Source organism: Dromaius novaehollandiae, chromosome 2 (genome assembly GCF_036370855.1).
Source record: "Dromaius novaehollandiae isolate bDroNov1 chromosome 2, bDroNov1.hap1, whole genome shotgun sequence".
In the NCBI taxonomy this organism is placed as follows: Eukaryota; Metazoa; Chordata; class Aves; order Casuariiformes; family Dromaiidae; genus Dromaius; species Dromaius novaehollandiae.
Window position 1 is genome coordinate 48,369,756 of NC_088099.1, and position 20,712 is coordinate 48,390,467.

Below are 20,712 nucleotides of genomic sequence, written 5' to 3' on the forward strand. Positions count from 1 at the left end.
GCTTTAAAGACATCAAATCAAAACTGACCAAAAAAATACTTATTTTGAATCTCTATTAAAATTTACATGGCTGCTTAAATGATCGTGATGAGCAGCAGAATTAAAATCAAAGAAAAGCTAATCAAGTAGCAATTAAGCTAGATGAAAAGACAGAAAGGCCTTCCTTCATATTCAGAGAAAATCGCAGGTGACTTTAAAGCTTCTGCTTGTTCTTTCTATGCTCATCTACGGCCAACATCTCTTTGTAGTGTCATCCCCAACACAGTGGACATCATTTGCATTTTATACCTCTGCAAAATAACCAGAAACCAAGCTGTAACACAGCAAGCCTTCTTCAGTTTCTTCCATACAAGGGAAACTGAGTCACAGCCCAGACCATTAACATAGGTTTAAAAGAAGTCAAGCCTTTCTGCAAGTTCAAAAAGAACATACCCATGCAGTTTAAAAGATGCCTGCAATCCCTCACAGTGAGCTGGATCCTACTTAAACTACTACCACAGACAGGCTAGTCTAATTTTGTGTTTCCCTCTCCTTCATCTGTATGCTAATTCCATACAAATAATTCTACATGCATTAAGGATTTTTCATTTCTTTGATCACTATGCAAAGCCAAGCCTATCTGGCCAAATGTTTGGCAAGACCTCCAAGTCATTTTCAATCTCAGTGAAACTTAATGATCCCATAAAACTTTGAGTGTAAATTAACAGTCAAGTCAAAGCATCTGCTGAGTATCTGTTACCAACACATGATGTATGAAGGCAACATTTGTACCAGGAGTCTACCAATGATGAGCAACTCCATCAGCTGGCAAATGCAATGGTAACAGCAGCAGTTTTTCATAGCAATTAACATAATGCCAAATAAGAAACAGCTGTCTACATTATTTAGCACACTGTTAGCTGCAGGTTATTCATTTATCCACATGTCCAAGGATTTTACTGGCATTGACATCCAAGTGCCAATCATTTACAGCTTTCACATAACAGTACAGATATTCTTTTACTGAAGATATTTTTACATATTTTTATTCAACAATCCAGTTCCGCTTGCATCAAAAAATCCAGTTACACATTGACAGAATCCTTCCGGATAGCGACTAACATATTAACAATCCTATTCCTTCACATTACGCTGAGCTAGAGTGAAAAGCATTACTGAAGAAAAAAATCCTCCCCAAAGTCTCTGGACAATGTAATGTGAGAGTGGAAATTCCCTGAAGTAAACAGACAATGAAACAGGCACAAGAAATAAACTCCAGATGTCACCTATGTCCTGGGTGCCGCTGACAGCCAAACGATTAGCCTTTGCTGCCTGTGAGAAGGGTGTCTTGCACTCTCCACCCGTACAATGAATTTTGTCTTGCTGCCTGACTACTCACAATCCAAATAACATTTAGTGATTAATTCACAATAAATAATTCACTGAAGGAAATTACAGCAGGCAGTAGGATAGAAAAGTACGCATTAACTGCATGAATGTCATGGCAGAGCAACTTCCACATCTCACGATGCTATCCACCAAGAAAGCTCTTTTGCTTAGGATACATCTGCTTTCTACTCGTCTGGTATTGAACTACTCCCCACTCCCAGCTCTCCATAAAAGCTACTTATAACCTTTGCTGAGCCACAAATGACACCTCTAAGCAAATTAAACACTGCAGGCACTCTGTGTCAATCTGAAGAACAGGCAGCTATAGAAAATAAATGAGCAAGCACTGCCTCATGGGCAGCTCCACCCAGGAATCACTGCTCTAGCCAGAGTCAGGCTGACTGAGGATCCTCCTAGCACCCCAACTCAAGATGCTTCTTGCACTCCTTTTGATCAGCCTGCCAAAGAAGCTGCCAGACTTTTCATTTCCTACCTTGGAGGGCCTGGGTTGGGAGGGTAGGAAAGGTGAGTGGAAAGGGAGACATCGAGGGGGAGCTAAGGGATGGACACCAGCCAGGAGAGGAAACTCTGGCCAGACGAGCTCCTGTAACATAACTAGGCTCACATTAAAAGTGTTTTGCTGTCTCCTCTAACCTAGAAAGATCCCACCAGGGGTGACAGGTAGTAGCAGTGGAGCCAGCATTTCCCTTGCCACGCAAGAGCGTGCCCCCCTCCCAGCAGCTCGCCCTGCTGACACGGAGGGTCCCGCTGCGGCGTGACACGCCGCTCACCCCAAGAACACTGGTAGGCACTCGGAGACCCCCTCCCCAGAGCCATGCAGCGCTGGGCTTCTTCACACAGGGATGCACAGCAAAATTCACCTGATTAAATCTTAAAGTGGATTACTTCAATTTCATTAATTCTCCACGTGGACCATCTAAACTGCAATTAGAGGGGCCATACTTTGATTTTCACCTATTCTAGACAAATTAAGACCAATCAAGACACAGCCCCTCTAACTGCAAACAGGAGAGTACCCAGGCCAGTGAGGTAGCTTAACCGATCCATTCCTTGGGTTAATTGGGATTAATTTCCCTGCTCGGTAAATCAGTGGCGATCCCCAGGCCCCCCACGCCCCCTCCGCGGGACTCCCGCGCTCTGCCTGTCCTCGGGCGCCTCCGCGCGGCTCCGCGCTGCTCCCAGCGGGCTGCGCCATCTCCCGCCCCCAAGGCGGTCCGGGGCGACCCCTTCCCCCCCCCCCCCCCCCCCAAAATACCCTCTTTTCTTTCCCTCTACAATACTCACGGCATCCGCAAGCCAGCAAAGCCAAGCGCTCGCCGGTGTGTGCTGCGAGCAGGGCATCTGCTCTCATTAGCAATCTTTGGGCAATTAATCAAATTAACAGGCCGGGAGGCAAAGCCACAATTCAGCAGTGGAGTTTGGCTTTTGTGTGAGCTGTGGAAATATTTTGCACTATTCCCAACTATCAAATCAATGTCATGCACTGTAACAAAAATATTAACATCAGGCAAATCCAATAGTTTGGAACTGATGGAACTCCCTAGGTGATTTACTTGAACACACCCTTTGTATGTCATTTCCTTAGAGAAATCAATGGGAATCCTGACAGTCACTCGAGGTTTTTTTTTTTTTTTTTTTTTTTTCTTTTTTTACTCCGTTTTAGCCCAATTATTTGAATACCACAGAGAACGGGATACATTCTGGTTGGATTTCATGACAACGTCTGAAGTAACCCACTGGAAATATTGCATTTCCATTCTTGTTTAATAGCATGTATGAATCCTCTCATATTTCATTTTTGCAGTTCAGACAGTCTCTAAACACCTGCACTGAAGTATTTTACAAGCACTTTACACAGTGCTACAGTCAGCTGTAGCATACTTTATAGGTATACTGTGTCTGCACGCTCAGAGCTATGTTTCAGCAAAGCACTCAAGTTTATTCACGAAAACACTCAGGCATGTGTTAGTTTTTAAGCATGCTCTTAGCTCCCATTACCTCCGTATAGATTTTTCTAGGGTGCAAATGCCACTTTCAAACTTCTCTCTCTCCAGGGGTCAGCACTGGTAAAGGACCTGCACACCACCTTAAAGATGAATACATTCCTAAATCAGAACTAGAAGTGAAACTTCACAACTGTATAGTGTTTGCCACATAAAATGGCAAGGAGGAAAAAAAATACAGTTTCTTCTCATCAATTTGTGGTGAACACAGAAACTACAACCAGATGACTAGTAAGAGACAGAAGGATAGTCTTTGTCCACTGAAAGCTGAGTCTATGTGGAATAAACGCCCTTTGGTGACAACATCTAGCACCAGTGGCACATACAAGTGAACTGGGAGAGGGCGTTTCAGCTCCAAACACAGACAAAACCCAAGGCTACATGCCTTGCTATGCAGCGATTTTGTCAGGCATCTTGTACAAAAACTAAGATTATTTAGCCATTCTTTAAAAGACTGTGTGTTACAGTTTTTAGTACAAAAATGCAAACATGTGGTGGAGAACTTCGAGTCGCAAACACCAAGAAAAATCAAAGTTACTATTTTCAAAGCAACCCCAACACAATTCTTGGTGGGCACATATCCTTCTTCCTCAAGTTAAAACTTCCTGCTTGAAGTCATCTTAATGATGAAATACACTACAGGAGATGATATTAACTCTTATTTTGGATATTTACGTAAAGTGTTGCTGACTAACAGATATATCAGGAATCATAATACTGAGTGTGACTATCACACATTCAAACCTCTCACCCTGACAATCCATTAACAAAGTGCTCTTTTTGCATGGAGTCTACTAGATGCTCTACTTTCCCCCTTCCCCTCACATTTTAAAAAGCATCAAACCTAGGAAAAGGGAAACTATGACAACACCTACCGAATATCATGCACGCCCAAACTTTAGAAAGCTATATAGTAGAAAAGCAAACTTTAAACTTCAAACATTGTTAGCCAACTATTGGATGCAATACCTAGAAATTCCTTTATCTTATGGCATAAGCCAAACAACCTACACTAAAGAAGGCAGACAATCTAGTTGCCAGTCTAGAGCTTTTGCCATCTGGCTTCAATTTCTTTCTCTTTCAGACTTCTTAAGTGACTCGGCAAGGCACTTAGCCTTTCTACGCCCATGGTATTTTCCTACCCCATCTTTATGAAGGTAAATTAGCACTTGTGATACAACAATTACGGCTGCCATATAAGTATCTCCTGTCAAACAGCATCTGATGCTTACCAACACAATGCATATTCCATTAGCTTTTCTGAGTATCAAGAGCTTGAAGCTTTGGCATGCTATTAAAAAGTTAGCTAGATCACATCAACTTTCTGCTTGATGTACAAACATCCAATTCTCATTAATAGGATTAGCTTCCCATAACTCACCTCAGTGCAGTATCTTGAACCATTTAAACACCCAACCCTAGAAAAATGTCTCCTCTAAGATTAGGAAAGGAACAGCCAGGCTTGATAGCCCAGCTAAAAAAATTGATAGTGCTCTTCATGTTAAAATTAAGAAGCTATTTCTGAATTTTGTTAAAGTTAAAATAGTCAGGAAAACTGTTAATTTAGTGATACATATCTTGTCTTCTGTGGTCCTAGCCCAGGAAAGCTCATAAGCACATGCCTAAGTCCTTCAATAGACTTATGTTCAAGGAAATCAGGTATCCAGGTTTCCAATGTGGTTATAAGGTTAGTAATCCTAAAATGTCTATCTACACACACACTGGATTTACGTGCACATATTTATGCTGGACCAAGTTGTCAGTGAAGGAAAAGCAATGCTGAACTACCAAAGCTAGAAGAGTTACACTGGTATGCCCCTACTTCAGAAACACTCTCTGTTCTTCTGTATCCAAAGCCCATTGCCCCAAACACAGTAAATACACCTGCCCACCACAGATTATTTTAGGGCCATTTGAAACTTTCCAAAAACCTACATTTGAACTTCACAGAATACCATGCAGCACGCTTTTTTTTTTTCCTCCACCCAAAGAACTAAACTAAGACTTTGACCACCTGAAATTCCAAGGACCCAATAATGAACTTCAAAAAATGCCATCCCAAAGGAGTTTTTTAAACTAAAAATAGTTACAAGATACACAAAAAGTGTTTCTCCAAAGACTGGTTCTATAGTACTATTATTCTGAGTATCAGAAAGTTTCTATTTTCTTTTACTTTCTGTCACACCTTAAGAAAAGCATTTTTAGAGCAACATTTGCAGTTGCAGCAACAAATAAAGTTCCACAAACAACTGACCTCTGGGAAGCTTACTAGAACCCATATATATGCTTACAGTCAAATATTTTAGGGGAAAAAAAATAACACAGAGGGAATGAAGTGGCAGTGAGTGAACAATCAGCTCACATGTCTGGTAGTTGGTAATCTGAAGGTTTTCCTGCACACAGTTCTCCGTAAGATTTTTACATAATCACACATAAGATGATGACTATGATTACATGCGTGTTCATACATCTTTTACTACAGCTGCTCCCTGGTTCTCAGGCACAACTAAGAACTACTACAAATAAAGAATACAACACATTTCAGTATGAAAATAGGTGACTTTACCTGGTGCTGCCATCAAAATATACATTTTCGTGTATTTCTGAATTTCAGTTGGTATCTCTAGTAAGTGCCACCCATTTCTCTGGTTTAATTTTCTTCAGTAAAATACTACTCTCTCCCCCTTATACATCTCAGTTTTACAGGTCTCTTTACTCCTTAAAATAGAGCACCTAAAGTAATTTGACTCTAAAGTACTTCAGCTGGACCAGTGAAAACAAGACCCAGATGGAAAGTTATCTAACTGAGCCCATACTGCACACTACAGCCAATTGTGTAACAAACCTCAGCACAATTTTATAGGTCTTAATCAGGCAAAACTCCCTGCTGAGTTCAGTGAGGGAGGTCTAATCAATCAAAGGCTGCAAAAGCTGGATCCATATTTCTCCTTTTAATGAAAAGGTTTATTTTGAGCTGTAGGAACATCAGATTATATGAACTAGGCAGACCCGTAACTCTCGCTTTTAATGACAGCTGGAGTTTGCCTTGTGTTTAATCTATCGACCACAGAAGTTAGTCATATTAGCGCTCTCCCTTCGGCAGCGAGCAAGAACTGACATGAAAAAAAATCGCGCATACCGGGCTCGCCCTCCCGATGCAACCTTTGTAACGGCAACTAACGGAAAAAGCGGCACGGACAGCGGAGGACTCGCGGCTCTTCAGATAAACTACACTGCCTTAGATTAAATAGGAAAAACAAATTTCTCAACTCCGGCTCCTTCCCGAAGTTGCTTCCGAGGGGACCGTTTCCAGCGGGAATCGCGGAGCTGCCGGCTACAGCCGCTGCTGACTGGAAGAGAAGTTACCGGCGATGCCTTCACGAGCGAACCCCAGGAGCCGCCTCTCCCGCCCCGGGGACACCCGACACAGCCCGGCGGGGAGACCCGGGCGAGGCAGGCGAAACGCCGGCAGGGGCGGACGGCGGGAGAGCGGGCTGCGAGGCGCCCCGCTCCCCTGCCCGCCTCCCCGCCCCGTCCCGTCCCGTCTCGGCGCGCGCCGTTACCAACGGCCGGGCGGAGCGGCGCCGCCAACGGCCGCACGAGCCCCCCGCGGCGGCGGCGGCGGCAGCAAAGCCCCGCGGCCGCGCCCGCCCGCTGCCCAAACTTCCCCTCCGTGCCGCCGCCCGGCCCTACCTGCCTCCCGGCGGCGGGGAGCCCCCTTCGCCCGCGCCGGGTGCCCCTCTCAGCGGCTGGCGGGAGGGCAGGAGCGCTGTCCCTCCGGCAGGGCGAGCCCCATGTGAAGAGCAGCGAGGGAGCCCGGCGGCTCCACCGCCGCCGCGGAGGGGAGGAGAAGGAGGAGGCGGGGGGACACGCCTTGACGCGCCGGGCGCCCCCCCGCGCCCAGAGCCTCCCCGGCCCCGGCGCGGCGGCGGAGCCGGAGCCGCGGAGCCCCCGGCAGCGCCCTCTGGGGGCCCCGGCGGGCATGCAGCCTCCGGAGCCCGCCGCGGGGCCGCCGCCTGCGGCCTGGCCAAGCCGCCTGCCCCGGGGGAGGGTGGTGGGAGACGCGGGACGGGGCCGTGGCGGCCAAGTGCCTGACACCGAAGCCGCCACGTTAGGGTCCTGCCCCATCCCCGCCCGGTCTCTGCCGCCCCGCAGCCAGCCTGGCCCCAGCCTGCCCCCCAGCTCCCTGCCCTGGCAGCCAGCAGAGCTGGGCTTCAGCTCAGGCCTCCGCCCTTCACAAAAAAGCTCAGCCCCAGCCATAAAAAGCCAAGGGGAGCGGGCCGTGGAAGGCGTCAAAGCACGCACAGGTGGCAATGCCACAGCAGAGAGGTGCCCAGAGGGGTGGCAGTACCAAAAGGTCCGCAGGGCAGGATCCCGCCGGCATCCCTGTCCCTGAGGGGCCCAGGGCTCCTCGGCCCCGGCAAGGGCAGCCTGCGTGGCCGTGGGGAGCGCATGTGCCCGGCCCTGACTGTCGCTTTGTTCACCCATGTCCCACTGCCAGAGCAGGGGCAGCAGAGACTGTCCGAGCTGTGGAGCTCGGGCAGGGTCAGTGCTGGAGGTGCTCTGGATCTCCCTCACGCACACCTCTCCCCTTCCAGCCAAGATCAATAATGTCTTCTGGAAACAAGGGTTATTTCAGCTAATATGATCCCCAGGTGGAAAAGCGCAGTTCTCCTTGCGCTGCTGAAAAGCCATGAGCACAGGGTTAAGTGTAAGTCCAACCAGTATTTCCAACGAGCCTTATTGATTCAAGCTAAGCGTATGGCTGAACTCTTTGCTGAGCCCAGGCTGTGATCCCTGCAGACAGGAGAGCCACACAAATGCATCAGGGCCATGCCGGCTTGCACAATAGCAGGATGTGGCTGGTTGCCGAGGGGACACAGTTACTCCTGGCATCAGGGCTCACAGTAATTATGCAGTGCCCTATAGATGTCCTAAGAGGGAGAAGGGGCAGGACAGGCCCTACCAAGCAGAAAGTAGTTCTTCTAGTTAAAACACAGCATGAGGATTTGGGACATGGGGATTCACTGTTTGACTTTGCCCACCCATGGCGACCACTCAGTTCTTGATCTACCAAGCGGTTGTGGCGACACGGAGGTGTGTTCCTGTGAAGGGCCTGGCTGATTTCCCAGAGATCGTCAGATTGCACACAGAATTGGATTTGCACTTGTCAGTTAAACATGTGCCTAAATGTTTGTGGGATACAGCATCTTCGTGCCATAGCTCCCCATCTGTATAATCTAATTTCTCCTCCCTCCCTCATGACAATTTGATGAAGATAAATTCATAAGCCTCTGTGAGGCACACAGATATGACAGTGATAGAGCTCTCACAGCATAGGCACTGAGAGAGAGTTGCTGTGGTTGCATGCAGTCCTCCCCCAAATAGACATGAAGATGTACACACAACATTTTGAAAGGAAGAGTTTTCTAGCGAACTAAATTTTAAAGGAAAGGAAGAGAAATCGTTCTTATGCTCTCAACTTAATGTCAGGTGTTTGCTGAGCTGGCAAATCCTGTAATACTGCTCCTGAGCACTGCGAGGTGTGAAACAAAGAAAGCAGGCAATCAAATGCATTCACTAGCCCAGACCAGGGATGCTCGTCACAAGCCTTCCATATTAAAAACAACAATAACAACTGGCAGTGTAGCTGAATTCCTCTGCCAGAAAGCCCTGGCTCTCTAATTAGAGACTTTAACATCATGCTGCCGGCATTGAAAGCACATGTTAGATATATACACTGTAAACCTGAATTTTTCTCAGTGCAGATAAAGTACAAATTAAAAGCAGCATTTTACTGAGCATTTCTTGCAAAACATGCTGATCAGTAATTTGTTCACAGCATTAAAATCAAAGATCAGTCATTGTATTTATGCATCCACAGAAGTAAACTTAATTTACCTTTATAGCATGGTGAGATTTACATAATTCACTGCCATGAACACTGATTTCCCTTGTCTTTTCCACTTAGCTCTTCTCCGTTACTATTTTTTGCAAGTGTAAAGCTGCGATATTCTTCCTTACTTAGAGCACCTAGTGCCTAATATCCTAACTACAGAACTAATCAAGTTCTCCAGAAAGCCAGGGTTTCCCTTAGTTTTACTTGGGTCTTACAGATCTTTGAGTTTACTAACAGCAGAACCATGTTGCCCTGTGCCAATACAGCTGGAAAGTCCAAGCTCAAAGAGAAGGAAAGCATTGAAAACGTTCATCAAGCATCCAGGGGAGATCCATGTGTGATTACAAAGGAGGTTTGTGTTATTCCAGAAGAATTGCTGGGGAAGACTGCTCGGTTTCTAGGCTCTGCCTGCTGTGTCATGGCCAGGAGCCGCGACAACATGCTCCGTCTGTTCCTGGTACCAGGACACAGCCTCCCTGTTCAACACAGCACTACAGAAAAACACTAAGAAAGCTAGGATGTCCTGCAGGAAGGACTTCCTGAGAGGAAGGAGCAGGATCCAACCCAGACCTGTGCTTAGCTGATTCAGGATGAACACTGAAACTGGAATTTCTGTTCTCTACCTTAGGCTCTGGCATTCAAATCATATTGCCCATTCTGAGGTATGGATGTAGCGAAGGCCTTGAATATCACCCCATAGTTATGTGTCCATACAGCTACACGCTTTGACATTTCCTCTGCTTGCTAATATTACTTGCTAGCTCCTGCTGATACTGCTAAAGCACCCTTACTTAGCAGGACAGAGAGCCGCTATAAAGGACAGAAATGCTGGAAGTACCTGCTTCCTCCTGTGGGTGGCATCAGAATATCTTCAGTGGACCAAGCCTTGTTTAGAAAAGAGAGGAGAGAGGAGATGTTCCTGTTTACCAACAACTCGTATCGTTATGACACAAGGGCTGCTTAGTTATGGGAGCTAAGAAGCTCACACAAACCGCTAGGTGTTTGAATTAAATGAATGACCTAAAGTGGTCAGACTTAGCATCACTCCGTCAGCCTTCTTAATTCCGACAAATAAAGATTATCAGACCTTGCGTGTGTGCCTATACACATTGCAGCTAGCATGAAAGGAGGATGCAAATGTATCATTAAAACTCCCAGCTGCTACAGCTTCAGCAAAATCAGAACTTTATCATCCGCAGGAGTTTTTATGCAGGCTTTTATGCAGGCCTCGGTGAGACAGTTACAACCTGACATACATGAGTGAACCTGTCACAGTCCTCCACCAGGACACAGAAGTACAAATGCAAGCCAAGATGTTAGAGGCCACAGATTTAAACAGCTTTTCTAAACGCCTCCACTTGTACCCGGAGCAGGATTGTTCTGTGTTCTCAAATTGTCATGTTGCAACTGTCATGGTTGTTTCGGGTAGCTGCAGAGCTCAGCAAAGACCTTCTCACGCTTACTGAGACAAATCAGTGTGCCTCTCCAAGCCAACACGCTCTCTCAAATACACAGGCACTAATGTCAAAAGCCATGTGGGTATAACTGCTGAGCATATGACTGCCTTGCTTACCTGCAGAGTATTACACAGTCAATATTTAGCTTACTGATTTGTGCATTTCTGGAGTATGAAAGATGAGAATACAAAGCTCATTCTTGTCCTTAATTTTAGAATACTTGCTCCAGGGTTTGCGTGATGACTTGTACTGTTAAGCTGCCCATAATACTAAGTTATGCAACTTGAGCCCATGACCACAATAAGGCTTAATTGGCTTGTGCCCAGCAATCATCACCAGCAGTAAAAGGGGCGTGCGGACAGAAACTTCAAAAACATAACAGGAAAAATGATTCTTTTTTTTCTTTTTTCCTTTTTTAAAAAAACTGCTTTAAAAGCGTTTTAATTTACATAAGTCTGTCTGTCATCTTTGCAAGCATTGATTTGCACACCTAACATTCGTACTTCGTTGACATGGTTGCTTGCCAAAGGCCTTAGAGACCAAATAGATGATCTTCTCAGTGGTTAGCGAGATGAGACCTCTTTGTTTTAAACCTTAGTTATGTGGAGGAAGGCGGATATTCAGACAGCACTAATCAACTGCCTTCTGAAAATTGGTTTCTTTTCAGATGTTTCCAGGATCACTAGTCACATATAGGCCCCTAAAATTCAGCTTTCATCTGTGGTCATCTAGGAACAAGCCCATTTCTCCATTTCCTTCTGTGATTTTTTTTTTAAAGAAATCGCTAATTCAAAAAAGCAAGATACGTCTTCTGGAGATTGTGTTATGAATCTATGAATACAATATTGGTCCTGAGTAGGCGGCACAGAGACTTGGGTGTTTTTTCTTGTCAGCCATGATGCTATTCTTAGTTTGTATAGGGTCCTAGTGTATGTCATGGATAGGCACAATAGATGTGCCTTGGCAGCTTTGATACTATTCACAGAGGAGCTGATCTCCACCCAGTGCAGGAAATTATTCTAAAACTCTTCAATTTGGCAGCAGAATTTTAACCAGCAGTTCCCAGGAGCCTCTGCCAGCACATCATTGCCTTGAACTAAACATACTAGAGAAAACAAAAATGACAAGAGATTAAAAAAAAACCATCTGGGGCTACAGTTATAGCTTCAGATCACAATGGTTATACAAATCAGCTAGGCGATCTTGTGATGTGCGACAGTATCTGAACCCTTGCAGTGGATAATAACCTTGAAATTCAGCGCTTCCTTGTTACTCATCCTCTACATGAATGTTTCACTGACTTCTGAAAGCTGAGCTTCTCTTTAAGGTACAGACTGCAAATGTGCCCTCAATTCCCACAGCCTGCCCGTGCATTGTTAAAGGACATGTCTAAGGTTTTATTTCCACTGTCAGAAAAGCCCTGTGTTTTCACTGTGAGGTAGTTAAAATGGAACAAATAACCCACTCAGAACTGTCAAGGAACAATGACAATTTTACCTTGGCTAAGAGTAGGCAAATTGATCTGTGGATGGCAACACAGTGCTTACCTCTCCCAAACACCTGACATAAAAGTTGCATCAGACTTGTCTCAAGCAGAACTGGTTGAAAATTTTACAGCTGTAGAGTTTTCCGTTAGAAGATGATCATTTTCTCTGAAACAAAACTTTCGAAAAACTGTACCTATGATACCAAATTTTGTTTATTGGAAAAATGGCGAGGGAAAGATTTTTCATGAGTTTGAAGCATTCATATCGAAGAGACCATATCAATTTTTCATTTTGATCAATTTTCTGTTTCAAATTTTATTGCCGATTGCATTATTATTGTTATATGCAGCACTGAAAATCAAAAAAACAAAATAAAGAAAAGTCTTCTGATACTTCTGTAAAGGAAGTTATTTGCAGTGGGTTTCTCTAAACAATATTTTTTCAAAATTTTTCACCTGATTTCCCCCATTTTACTTCCACTATTAAACAAAGCAAAGGCTGGAGCTCCCCATGGAAAGGATTCCAGAACTTGAGGCAATGCTGGTCTCTGCTAGTTTTTTTTTTTTCCTTTTTGTGACAGGGAGGTTTGAGAGAGAGCTGACATGCATTAATTATCCCATGGGGGAAAAAATCCTGTCTGTTTTGCAGTGAAGATCATTTTCTTCTGCATACTGTTGGCTAATCTCATAATGAATCCTACAACAAAGGTCCACCATGAATTTGATCTGGTATGTTGTTTTTTATCATTCCTCAATAGTAGTATTTAGCAGATAAAAATACTTGAATCCTCTTGCCATTTTGGATACCAGCTTGGCGACAGTGCTTTCATATCAACATCTTGGCTTCAACCAAGATGGGATCCACCCATCCTAACCACCCTGGGATTCCTTAGCACAGCTTTGTGGCACAAGATAGCCATAAAGCTGACACAGCTGGTGCCTCCAGGATCAGGTACTGGGTAATGTGACAAAGGAGAAGGTACGTGCTAGCCTGAAGGCAGGCACTGAACCACTGTTCCCTCGCAGTCACTCAGGCCACGGCATGTCTTCATGGAGACCAACTGGTGCCCAGCAGCTCCCAGGGTATAAGAGTTATCCAGAGCAAGACAGTCACAAGCAATAACTAACGTGGAAATTGATGCCATTGACTTGGCAAGATTGTATTAACTTCAGTGTCACCTGCTATCTGACATCCCTGGGAAGTGCCGCCAAGTGAAAAAATGGCAGAGAGACAAAAACATCCTTATTACTTTCAGAAAAATTTCTGCCTTTGAAAAAATGATAAAAGGGAGATAATCACAGAAAAGTGGTAAGGGCTGGTGATTCTGAGAAACAAAAATAGCTTCAGCTTTGCCTGCCCAGATTGCTCAGGGGTTCCCAAGCCATTTTGCCATGGGTGGCACTGTCATCCTTCTCCAGTGTATGCATCCCTACTGTGCTTGCTCACACAGCCAGGTCTGCTTAATGAAGGGGAAGTCTGCCAACAGAGACAACAATAAAAATAATCCTTCTTCTGAATAAAGGCACTTGCCCCTCTCTGAAACTTACCAAAGGAAAATTCAACATCCCCCACATTATCCCCAGAAAAACCATGGGAGAGTTTTCATGACTTCAATGACAGTTGCCACCAGGGATGCTGAAGTATATCTCTCATCTTATAGTGATACAGTCAGTTGTGACCATAAGAAACATGGGGCTTAGGGCAATTGCGCTTCCACCTGGGGAGTTTAGGTCTCTAATCCTCTGATTTCAGTACCTAACTGTGTGGTTCTGGCCTGAATCTTTTACTAGGTAGGTTATTTAGAAAGCACCATGCAGCTCAGCAGAGATCAGTCCTCAAGCACTTCCCACGACTTGCAGAGCTTGTAGCCACGTTCAGAATTAACACTGCTTAAATCGAGGGAGTTCATTACAGATGGGGGCTTTAGGTCCTCTATAGGCTCTGTAACCATGTTCAAAACACATGCAGCTACAGCTGCTTCCATTTCATGCTGATTAGTTGTCACAGAGAGGCATTTCTCAGTGAGGCAGTGTTAAGGTCGGTGCCCCATGCCAGGTCTCGCTAGTACCACATTCCACATTTCACAAGTGTCTACATTATCTGACAAGTAGGAAGAGAGTGGGCCTCTCTGTCACTACAGTATCACCATTTTGGCTTCATTTAGCCCTATATGCATCTTCAAGCCCCAGACAAATAGCCAATATGGCCTTCACTGGCCAATGCAATGGTGATGTAAGACCTACCCCACATGTGGGATCCCCTCATGGTCACAGGGTTGCAAACAGGCATTGGTCAGGATGTCATAACCATCCTGCCTTTCCATATGGTGAAAAGGGATGGAGGATGCAAGATTGCAGTGCAGGGAAGGTGTTTGCAGCTTTCTTTGTTATATCTGAACTTAGTGCGGAGGAATTTAGAAGACAGATGAAATCTAAACTAGCTATATGAAAATCATGGCAAAGTGAAAACTGATGACAGGTCACAGCTTCCAAGCATAAAGATACTGTTTTAAAGTGGCATTGCACTGCTCAAGAAAATAATTTTCATTATGGCAATGATGGACCTGGGAGGACATATAGTAGGCCTGATCTGATGATACCTTGGTGATGATTTTACAAGGATATACTAATACAACATAATACTTTGAATCAAGAGTCTCACGATCAAGACTCTTGCTTCTCTTACCAGTCTCTTTTTTGTATTTTGGCAACCCATTCTTTGGTTTTTTTCCAAGAGCAAAGTATGGAATGAAAAAAGGTCATAGCCTAAAACAAGTTGAGAATATTTGGTCCATCACAGGCTTGGTTCTAGATGAAACATGACATTTTGCATAGAAATGCAGGTTCAGTTTAAATGCATTTTGTTAAGCAAGTGTAAAGATTAAGCTCACTGCAACACTTTGGCCATGCTGATGCTGAAATATGCTCTGTCATTTGCCATTCTTGGTGCTTCCTGCCAGATTTTGAGCTACTCAATAGCATGTGCATTTCTATCATTCTGTCAAATAGCAATTGATTATGCCAGCCTCATGCTATTTTCCTTGGAAAGGAAAACTCTAAAGCTTGTTTAACAGTAAGTGTCTGCCGCTTTTTCTCAAAAAAAATTAGCTGAGAGAGAGAATAAACATCTTTTGTTAAAAATAATGGTTTGCTTAAAAACACCCAGCTCCTTTTGTGCCAAAGTTTCACACACAGCAGGAGACTATCTCAGTGTTTCCGTAATAAAAAGTCTCTGCTGTCAGGGTCAGAGGTGTTTCTTTACAATGTACCATGGTTCCTGGCAACACTTACAGCCCTGATATCATACGAGAGATTAAATATCCCATATTCCCAGTATGTTAGACTTTGTGGTTTGGGTTTTTTTTTATGAGAACATGAATAGGAAGATATTATAGCAAATGTGAATTTACCAATAAAAGCACATCCAGAACACTTAAATATCTTGTTATCTTCACCATTTAAAGACACAGTTCTCTATTCTCTATAATAAGATAGTATTCTGTGAGGAAAAGTCCATCTTCACTATCACAACAGAAAACTATTGAACATCTCCCCCCAAGCACAAAACAGAGAAAAAAGCACAGGTTTAGACTCTTCCAATACGATAAGACTTCTAATTATTCATAGCGTTTAATAGAAAGAGGGGACATTTTAATGTAGCTGATGAATTCCAACTTTATTGGTATGATTCTTTAATATTTCATTACAGAAAAATGTTAACTTGTCTCACCTGTTCCTGTATTCTCTTATTATTTTTTATTTTAAACCTCATCCGCAGCTCCACTAGGCCAAAATTTAGTGCAACTCTCTTGCAGTCATGCTATCATGTAATGCCTTGTTTGTAGCAATAATGATTATGGAAACCATGGCTGCCTCCTTCTCTTTGCTGTGGAAAACCAGTTGTGATGTCCAGGGCAAGTTAAGAGAGGCCACGAAGGTGGTATTCTGAACAGGAGACGGGTTGGCTTTGCTGCCATAGGAGAAGAAAGAACATTCTGGCCTATTTTCTCTCTTTCGTGGGCAAAGCTGGAAAGCCTTTGAGGTTCCCTACGAAGCAGGACAGTTTGGAGAAGAACATAATTTTATCAACTACTCTTGCAAAGCAATTAAAGAATCAGAATTAAATACACTAATGTCTGGCCGTGAGCATTCACAGGCTAGTCACAGTGACATCTGTGTTATTTCTTCTTTTGGTAGTTGACACGGAAGCGCTCACAGCCTGGTTTCGACTTCTGTGTTGTGCAATGTTATCGGTATGTTCACCTGCAATGTTGGTATTACACCGGGCTGCTTCTACTCTTCACTCCTCACTCTTCAAAGAGGCTGCTGGTGACCTGCAACAGGTGAGAGAAGAGAGATTTTCAAAGAACAAGTTGCCAAATGGGCAGCTCTTTGCGAGGTTCAGGAGCTCGTAGATAAATGTGTTAGCAGGAATTCTATGAGAAATTCAGGACTGATGAGGAGCGGATTTTTCTCTCCTTTCTTAAAATACAGGATTTAGTTCTACTAAACTTGAAGTTAAATGTTTATTGTCATGAAAGCTGGCCTGATACCAGCTCCCCTTCTGCAAAGCATAAATCAGTAAGATAACTGCTAGATACAAGTATTACAAGTGACACACAGGGATCTCAGCTGAAAATGAAGCCTCCTGTGTTGGGTCTTTATAGCAATAAAATAAACAGCCAGTCCTTGTTCCAGAACAGATGAATAGAGAAGATGGACAAAACATAAGAGGGTAAACAGTGGCACAGACAAAATAAGCAATTTATTGAAAGGTTTTCTTAAATAGCAAATCAATGGCAGAAGCCAAAGAAGATCTATGGCTTTCAATTGCTCCTCCCTAGCCCCGTGCCTGGTATGCTAAACTCCCAAGAACAGCTGAGTACTCACAACTGCTTTCAAGCACAGAGAAGTACTTAACCATTATGCAGCTGCCGGTGTTCAAGAAGGGGATAAGCTTTGCAGTCTGAATGTGTAGCTATCCCAGTGAACATTTCAGCCACTTTTAGCAATTTGAGTTTCCACCTTGTTAAAAGATTAGGACAAGCTCCAGATTTTCAGAAAAGAGGCACAAAAGTGCCCCCTAAAATACATATGTACACAACACAGTTTTCACATTTAGATAGGGAGAGCTATAGCGGGGACACAGTGAGGAGGGTGCCAGATGTGAACAGAGATGCCTGAGCCACTTTGCCAGCTGTTGTGGCTAGTGCTAAGAGAAGGACTTGCAGGTACAGCACAGTGGCAGTGGATGGAAGGGACCTTCAGGGAAGGGGAAAATATATGCTAAAAGTGTATTTACCTAAGAGGATGCATGAAGTATGTTCTTTGATTTAAACTATTAACTCATGAAACAGGCTTCTCTCCTGTTGTTTCTCTCCTAGCAACAGGAGAAATGTTTTTAAACCGGTATGACTGACAGCTATTCAAGAGAAAAATAAAAACATGCTTTGTGAAGCTAGTATAAGGTGAACCTTACAGGGGGATCCTTGCTCTGTCAGATTTGCAGGGTGGCTCTGCAGAAATTAATGGAGATCAGTCCCAGTTAATCACATGACAAGACAAGGGCTTGAGAAAACACTCACTATATTCATAACCACATTTTTCAGAATCTGTAACTATTTAAAAATTTAGATGTTCAGAAGGAGTGCAATTTCTCATGCAGCACAGGAGGTTCCAAGCAGTATCTGACAGGTATGAGGAAGAAATTTTGTCCACACACAGGTTATTTTATATTAATCACCTACCCACCGATGCAGTGGAGCCCTTCACATAGGTAAGATACTAGAACAAGATGAACCATCGGTCTGATTCAGCATGAAAGTTCTTACATGCTGCTGCTTAAGGTTTTCCTCAAAGCACTGAATTTTATTCTACCTGATGTTAGTTCACACAGAAGTGAAGTAAAAAAAAGGCGGGGGTGGGGGGAGAAAGGGCAAGAGCAGGGGATGACAGTCTTAGACTGGCGTGTGTGTGTGTTTGGGGGGGGGGGGGGGTTGTTCAGCCTATAACAGGGCTTCCAAAAATGAAGCTTATGATGTTACAATTTTTCAGTCATTTTGTGTCATAAATAAAAGGACAGAGGAATCCTTAGATTTCCTACAGGAAGGCTTTCCTTTGTACTGTGGCTGACACTGCTGAGCTCATAGTTTTCTGCATAGCTGCTGAAGATGGAGGCTGAAGGTAACGAGAAGAACTTCAAGGGCACTGTGATTTATACCTAAGTTTTAGTGAGAAAGGGTTATCCCCCACTGTGCCCTTTTCAACTACTTCTTTTTTTCTTTTTTTGCAAGTTAACAAAATATTTCGAAGAGTCTACCCGGATGCACCTGAAATGACACCTGTGAAGAAGACATTTGCGAAAAGCAATTTATATGTAACACCTTGCTTAAATCAAAAATATTAGCTGAGGTTTAAGTTCATTACTAAAATGAATGCCTTAAAACAGTGCTGTTGCTCCATGCAGGAAGCCTATGGAAAAATCAGAAATTCATTGGTTTATCCTTTTTAGGCGCCTTTTTATCTTCTCTTTATGTGTCCTGCCTCTTTTGATGAGTCTGGCCTCAGGCAGTCCTTCTAGGCTTCTATTTTTTCTCTTTTGTCTCTTTCCTCCCCACAACTACTAACTCTCCTTTTCCAGCTCTAGCTCACTAACTTTGGGTTTACGTTAATTTTCCTTTCCAAAAAATATTCAGGACTATCAACATTATTGTTAATGACATATTTTATCATTTTATTAACAATCTTTCATTACACATCTGCTGTAGTGCTGAAGTCGATTTGGAAAATAATTACCTTCCTGTGCATGAGCAGCAAATTGGCTTACCTCCAGAAACAGGTGTTCCCCAGGAAGATTTTCCCCTAAAAAAAAAACCAGCTTAAAGCATTTTGAATACTATTGATCCTATTTACTGGGTCCTTCCTGGCCTTCATAGTGTTCATTTCCCATAGCAAATGCTACACAATCAGTAATGAATCAGTGGAGCCAGCAGTTCCTGTCAAAAGATTTGCACTTGTTTACTGGATGGGAGCCCACATCATCTGTTATCCACAGATTCCCCTCAAAGGTCATCATTAGCTATAAGTCAACAGAAAATAAAGAGCCTGTTACTTCCTATATCCCACACTCCAGCCATATATCCATCCTGAAGTCTTTCCAGAGCCTAAGAAACCTCCCAAAGCAATGAGCCAGCAACTGTCTGGGCCCTGAGGACGCCCTCAGCCCTCGCTGTCCCTGCCCATCCCCAGGGGCCTCCCCCACGCTTCCCCAGCCCCAGGTCTCCATTTCAGCCCAGCCTGGGGCCACCAGTCCCTGCCCTACGATGCCACAGTGGTGCCAGGCTCCAGCCCTGCCATTGCCCAGCTTCTGCCTGCCACGGGCCCCCCAACCCTGGCCCACGGGCAACCACCCAGCCTAACCCTGTCCCTGCAGCCAGGCCCGATGCCAGGGGCTGCTCCAGCTGTTCTGCTCCCTCGTGGGGCAGTGGGATGGGCCATGGCAGCAAGGCGTGGCCCTGCTACCATCGGGAGCTCCTGCCAACATCAGCCCCTGGGAGCCTCTGGTCATGACCACCACAAAATCTGTGCATGCCAGACATGCTGGAATGGCTGAAAACACTCATTAACACTGAAAGGCTAAACAAAAGCTTCCATTTCTGGGCATAGACTCTACCAAACTCCTACTAAAGAGGAGCTATTAACTGAAGTGCCTACCCAGCCTACCCCAGCTATGGGCAGAAACAAATACAGATCTTTGGGAAGAAATAAAAGGGAGAAGTTGAGTAGGATTTCAACAGCATGAAGGAATTGCAGCCATCAGCTCTTCAGCTAGCAAGTTCATTTTCCTGCTCCTGTTCAAAAGTTTTAATTCTTGACTGCACTTGGTGGGCCTTCTTCCCGCTCCCAATGAAGTTGGTGTGTCCAAGCTGCATGGGCAGCAGGACTCGCCCCAGGCAAGTGTCTGTAAGAGCCCTCTGGAGTGCTACAGAGTAAGATGAGGCACAATTCAGGGTTTGTACAATTGCAACTGTTCAAATATCATCTGCTACTTACATTCCACAACCTGCATCACTGTCAGTCTTGATTCATCCAGGAGTTTTTCTACCAGCGGGAACACGCCACCTGATCAGGAGAGGGGAAGCAAACATCCATGGCATCTCCCTGAAATTGAGCCCCCACCTTGGCCAGCCATCTCCATTCCAGTGCCGAGGTCTCTCAACAGCACAGAATTTGACCAACAACCAACACGAGCTATTTCTGCCAGAGTTCCCAGGCTCTGCTCACGACTGCATGAAAACTGAGAGCACAATGTGTTCCTACCTCAGCTGGAGATCTCTTCCCCAGACCGTCCGTCTTCCACTTTCTTATTAATGCCTCTTCCCAAGAGGGCGGAGTGGTGAGGTCTTTGATCTCCATCGTGCCGCCCATCGGCCACGTTCCCAGACTCTCTTTCTGAGCTTCTTTCCAGCCCCGCTCCTG

At 44.5% G+C, this 20,712-nt stretch overlaps 1 protein-coding gene and 1 long non-coding RNA gene across 2 annotated transcripts in view; both read right to left on the reverse strand.

Annotated features, from left to right (window-relative positions):
* Window positions 1-7,260, reverse strand: part of CPNE4 (copine 4) — a 233,602-nt gene extending 226,342 nt beyond the window's left edge. The window contains exon 1 of the mRNA XM_064506403.1: window positions 7,086-7,260. The gene's annotated coding sequence lies outside the window, so the exon portion shown is untranslated. The remainder of the gene's footprint in view (window positions 1-7,085) is intronic.
* A 9,256-nt stretch (window positions 7,261-16,516) lies between these two features.
* Window positions 16,517-20,712, reverse strand: LOC112979683 (uncharacterized). Its single transcript, XR_003258245.2, has 4 exons — window positions 20,554-20,712; window positions 20,287-20,355; window positions 19,061-19,095; window positions 16,517-16,568 (listed from the first exon to the last, which is right to left on the reverse strand). It is a non-coding gene; the product is annotated as an uncharacterized LOC112979683 (long non-coding RNA).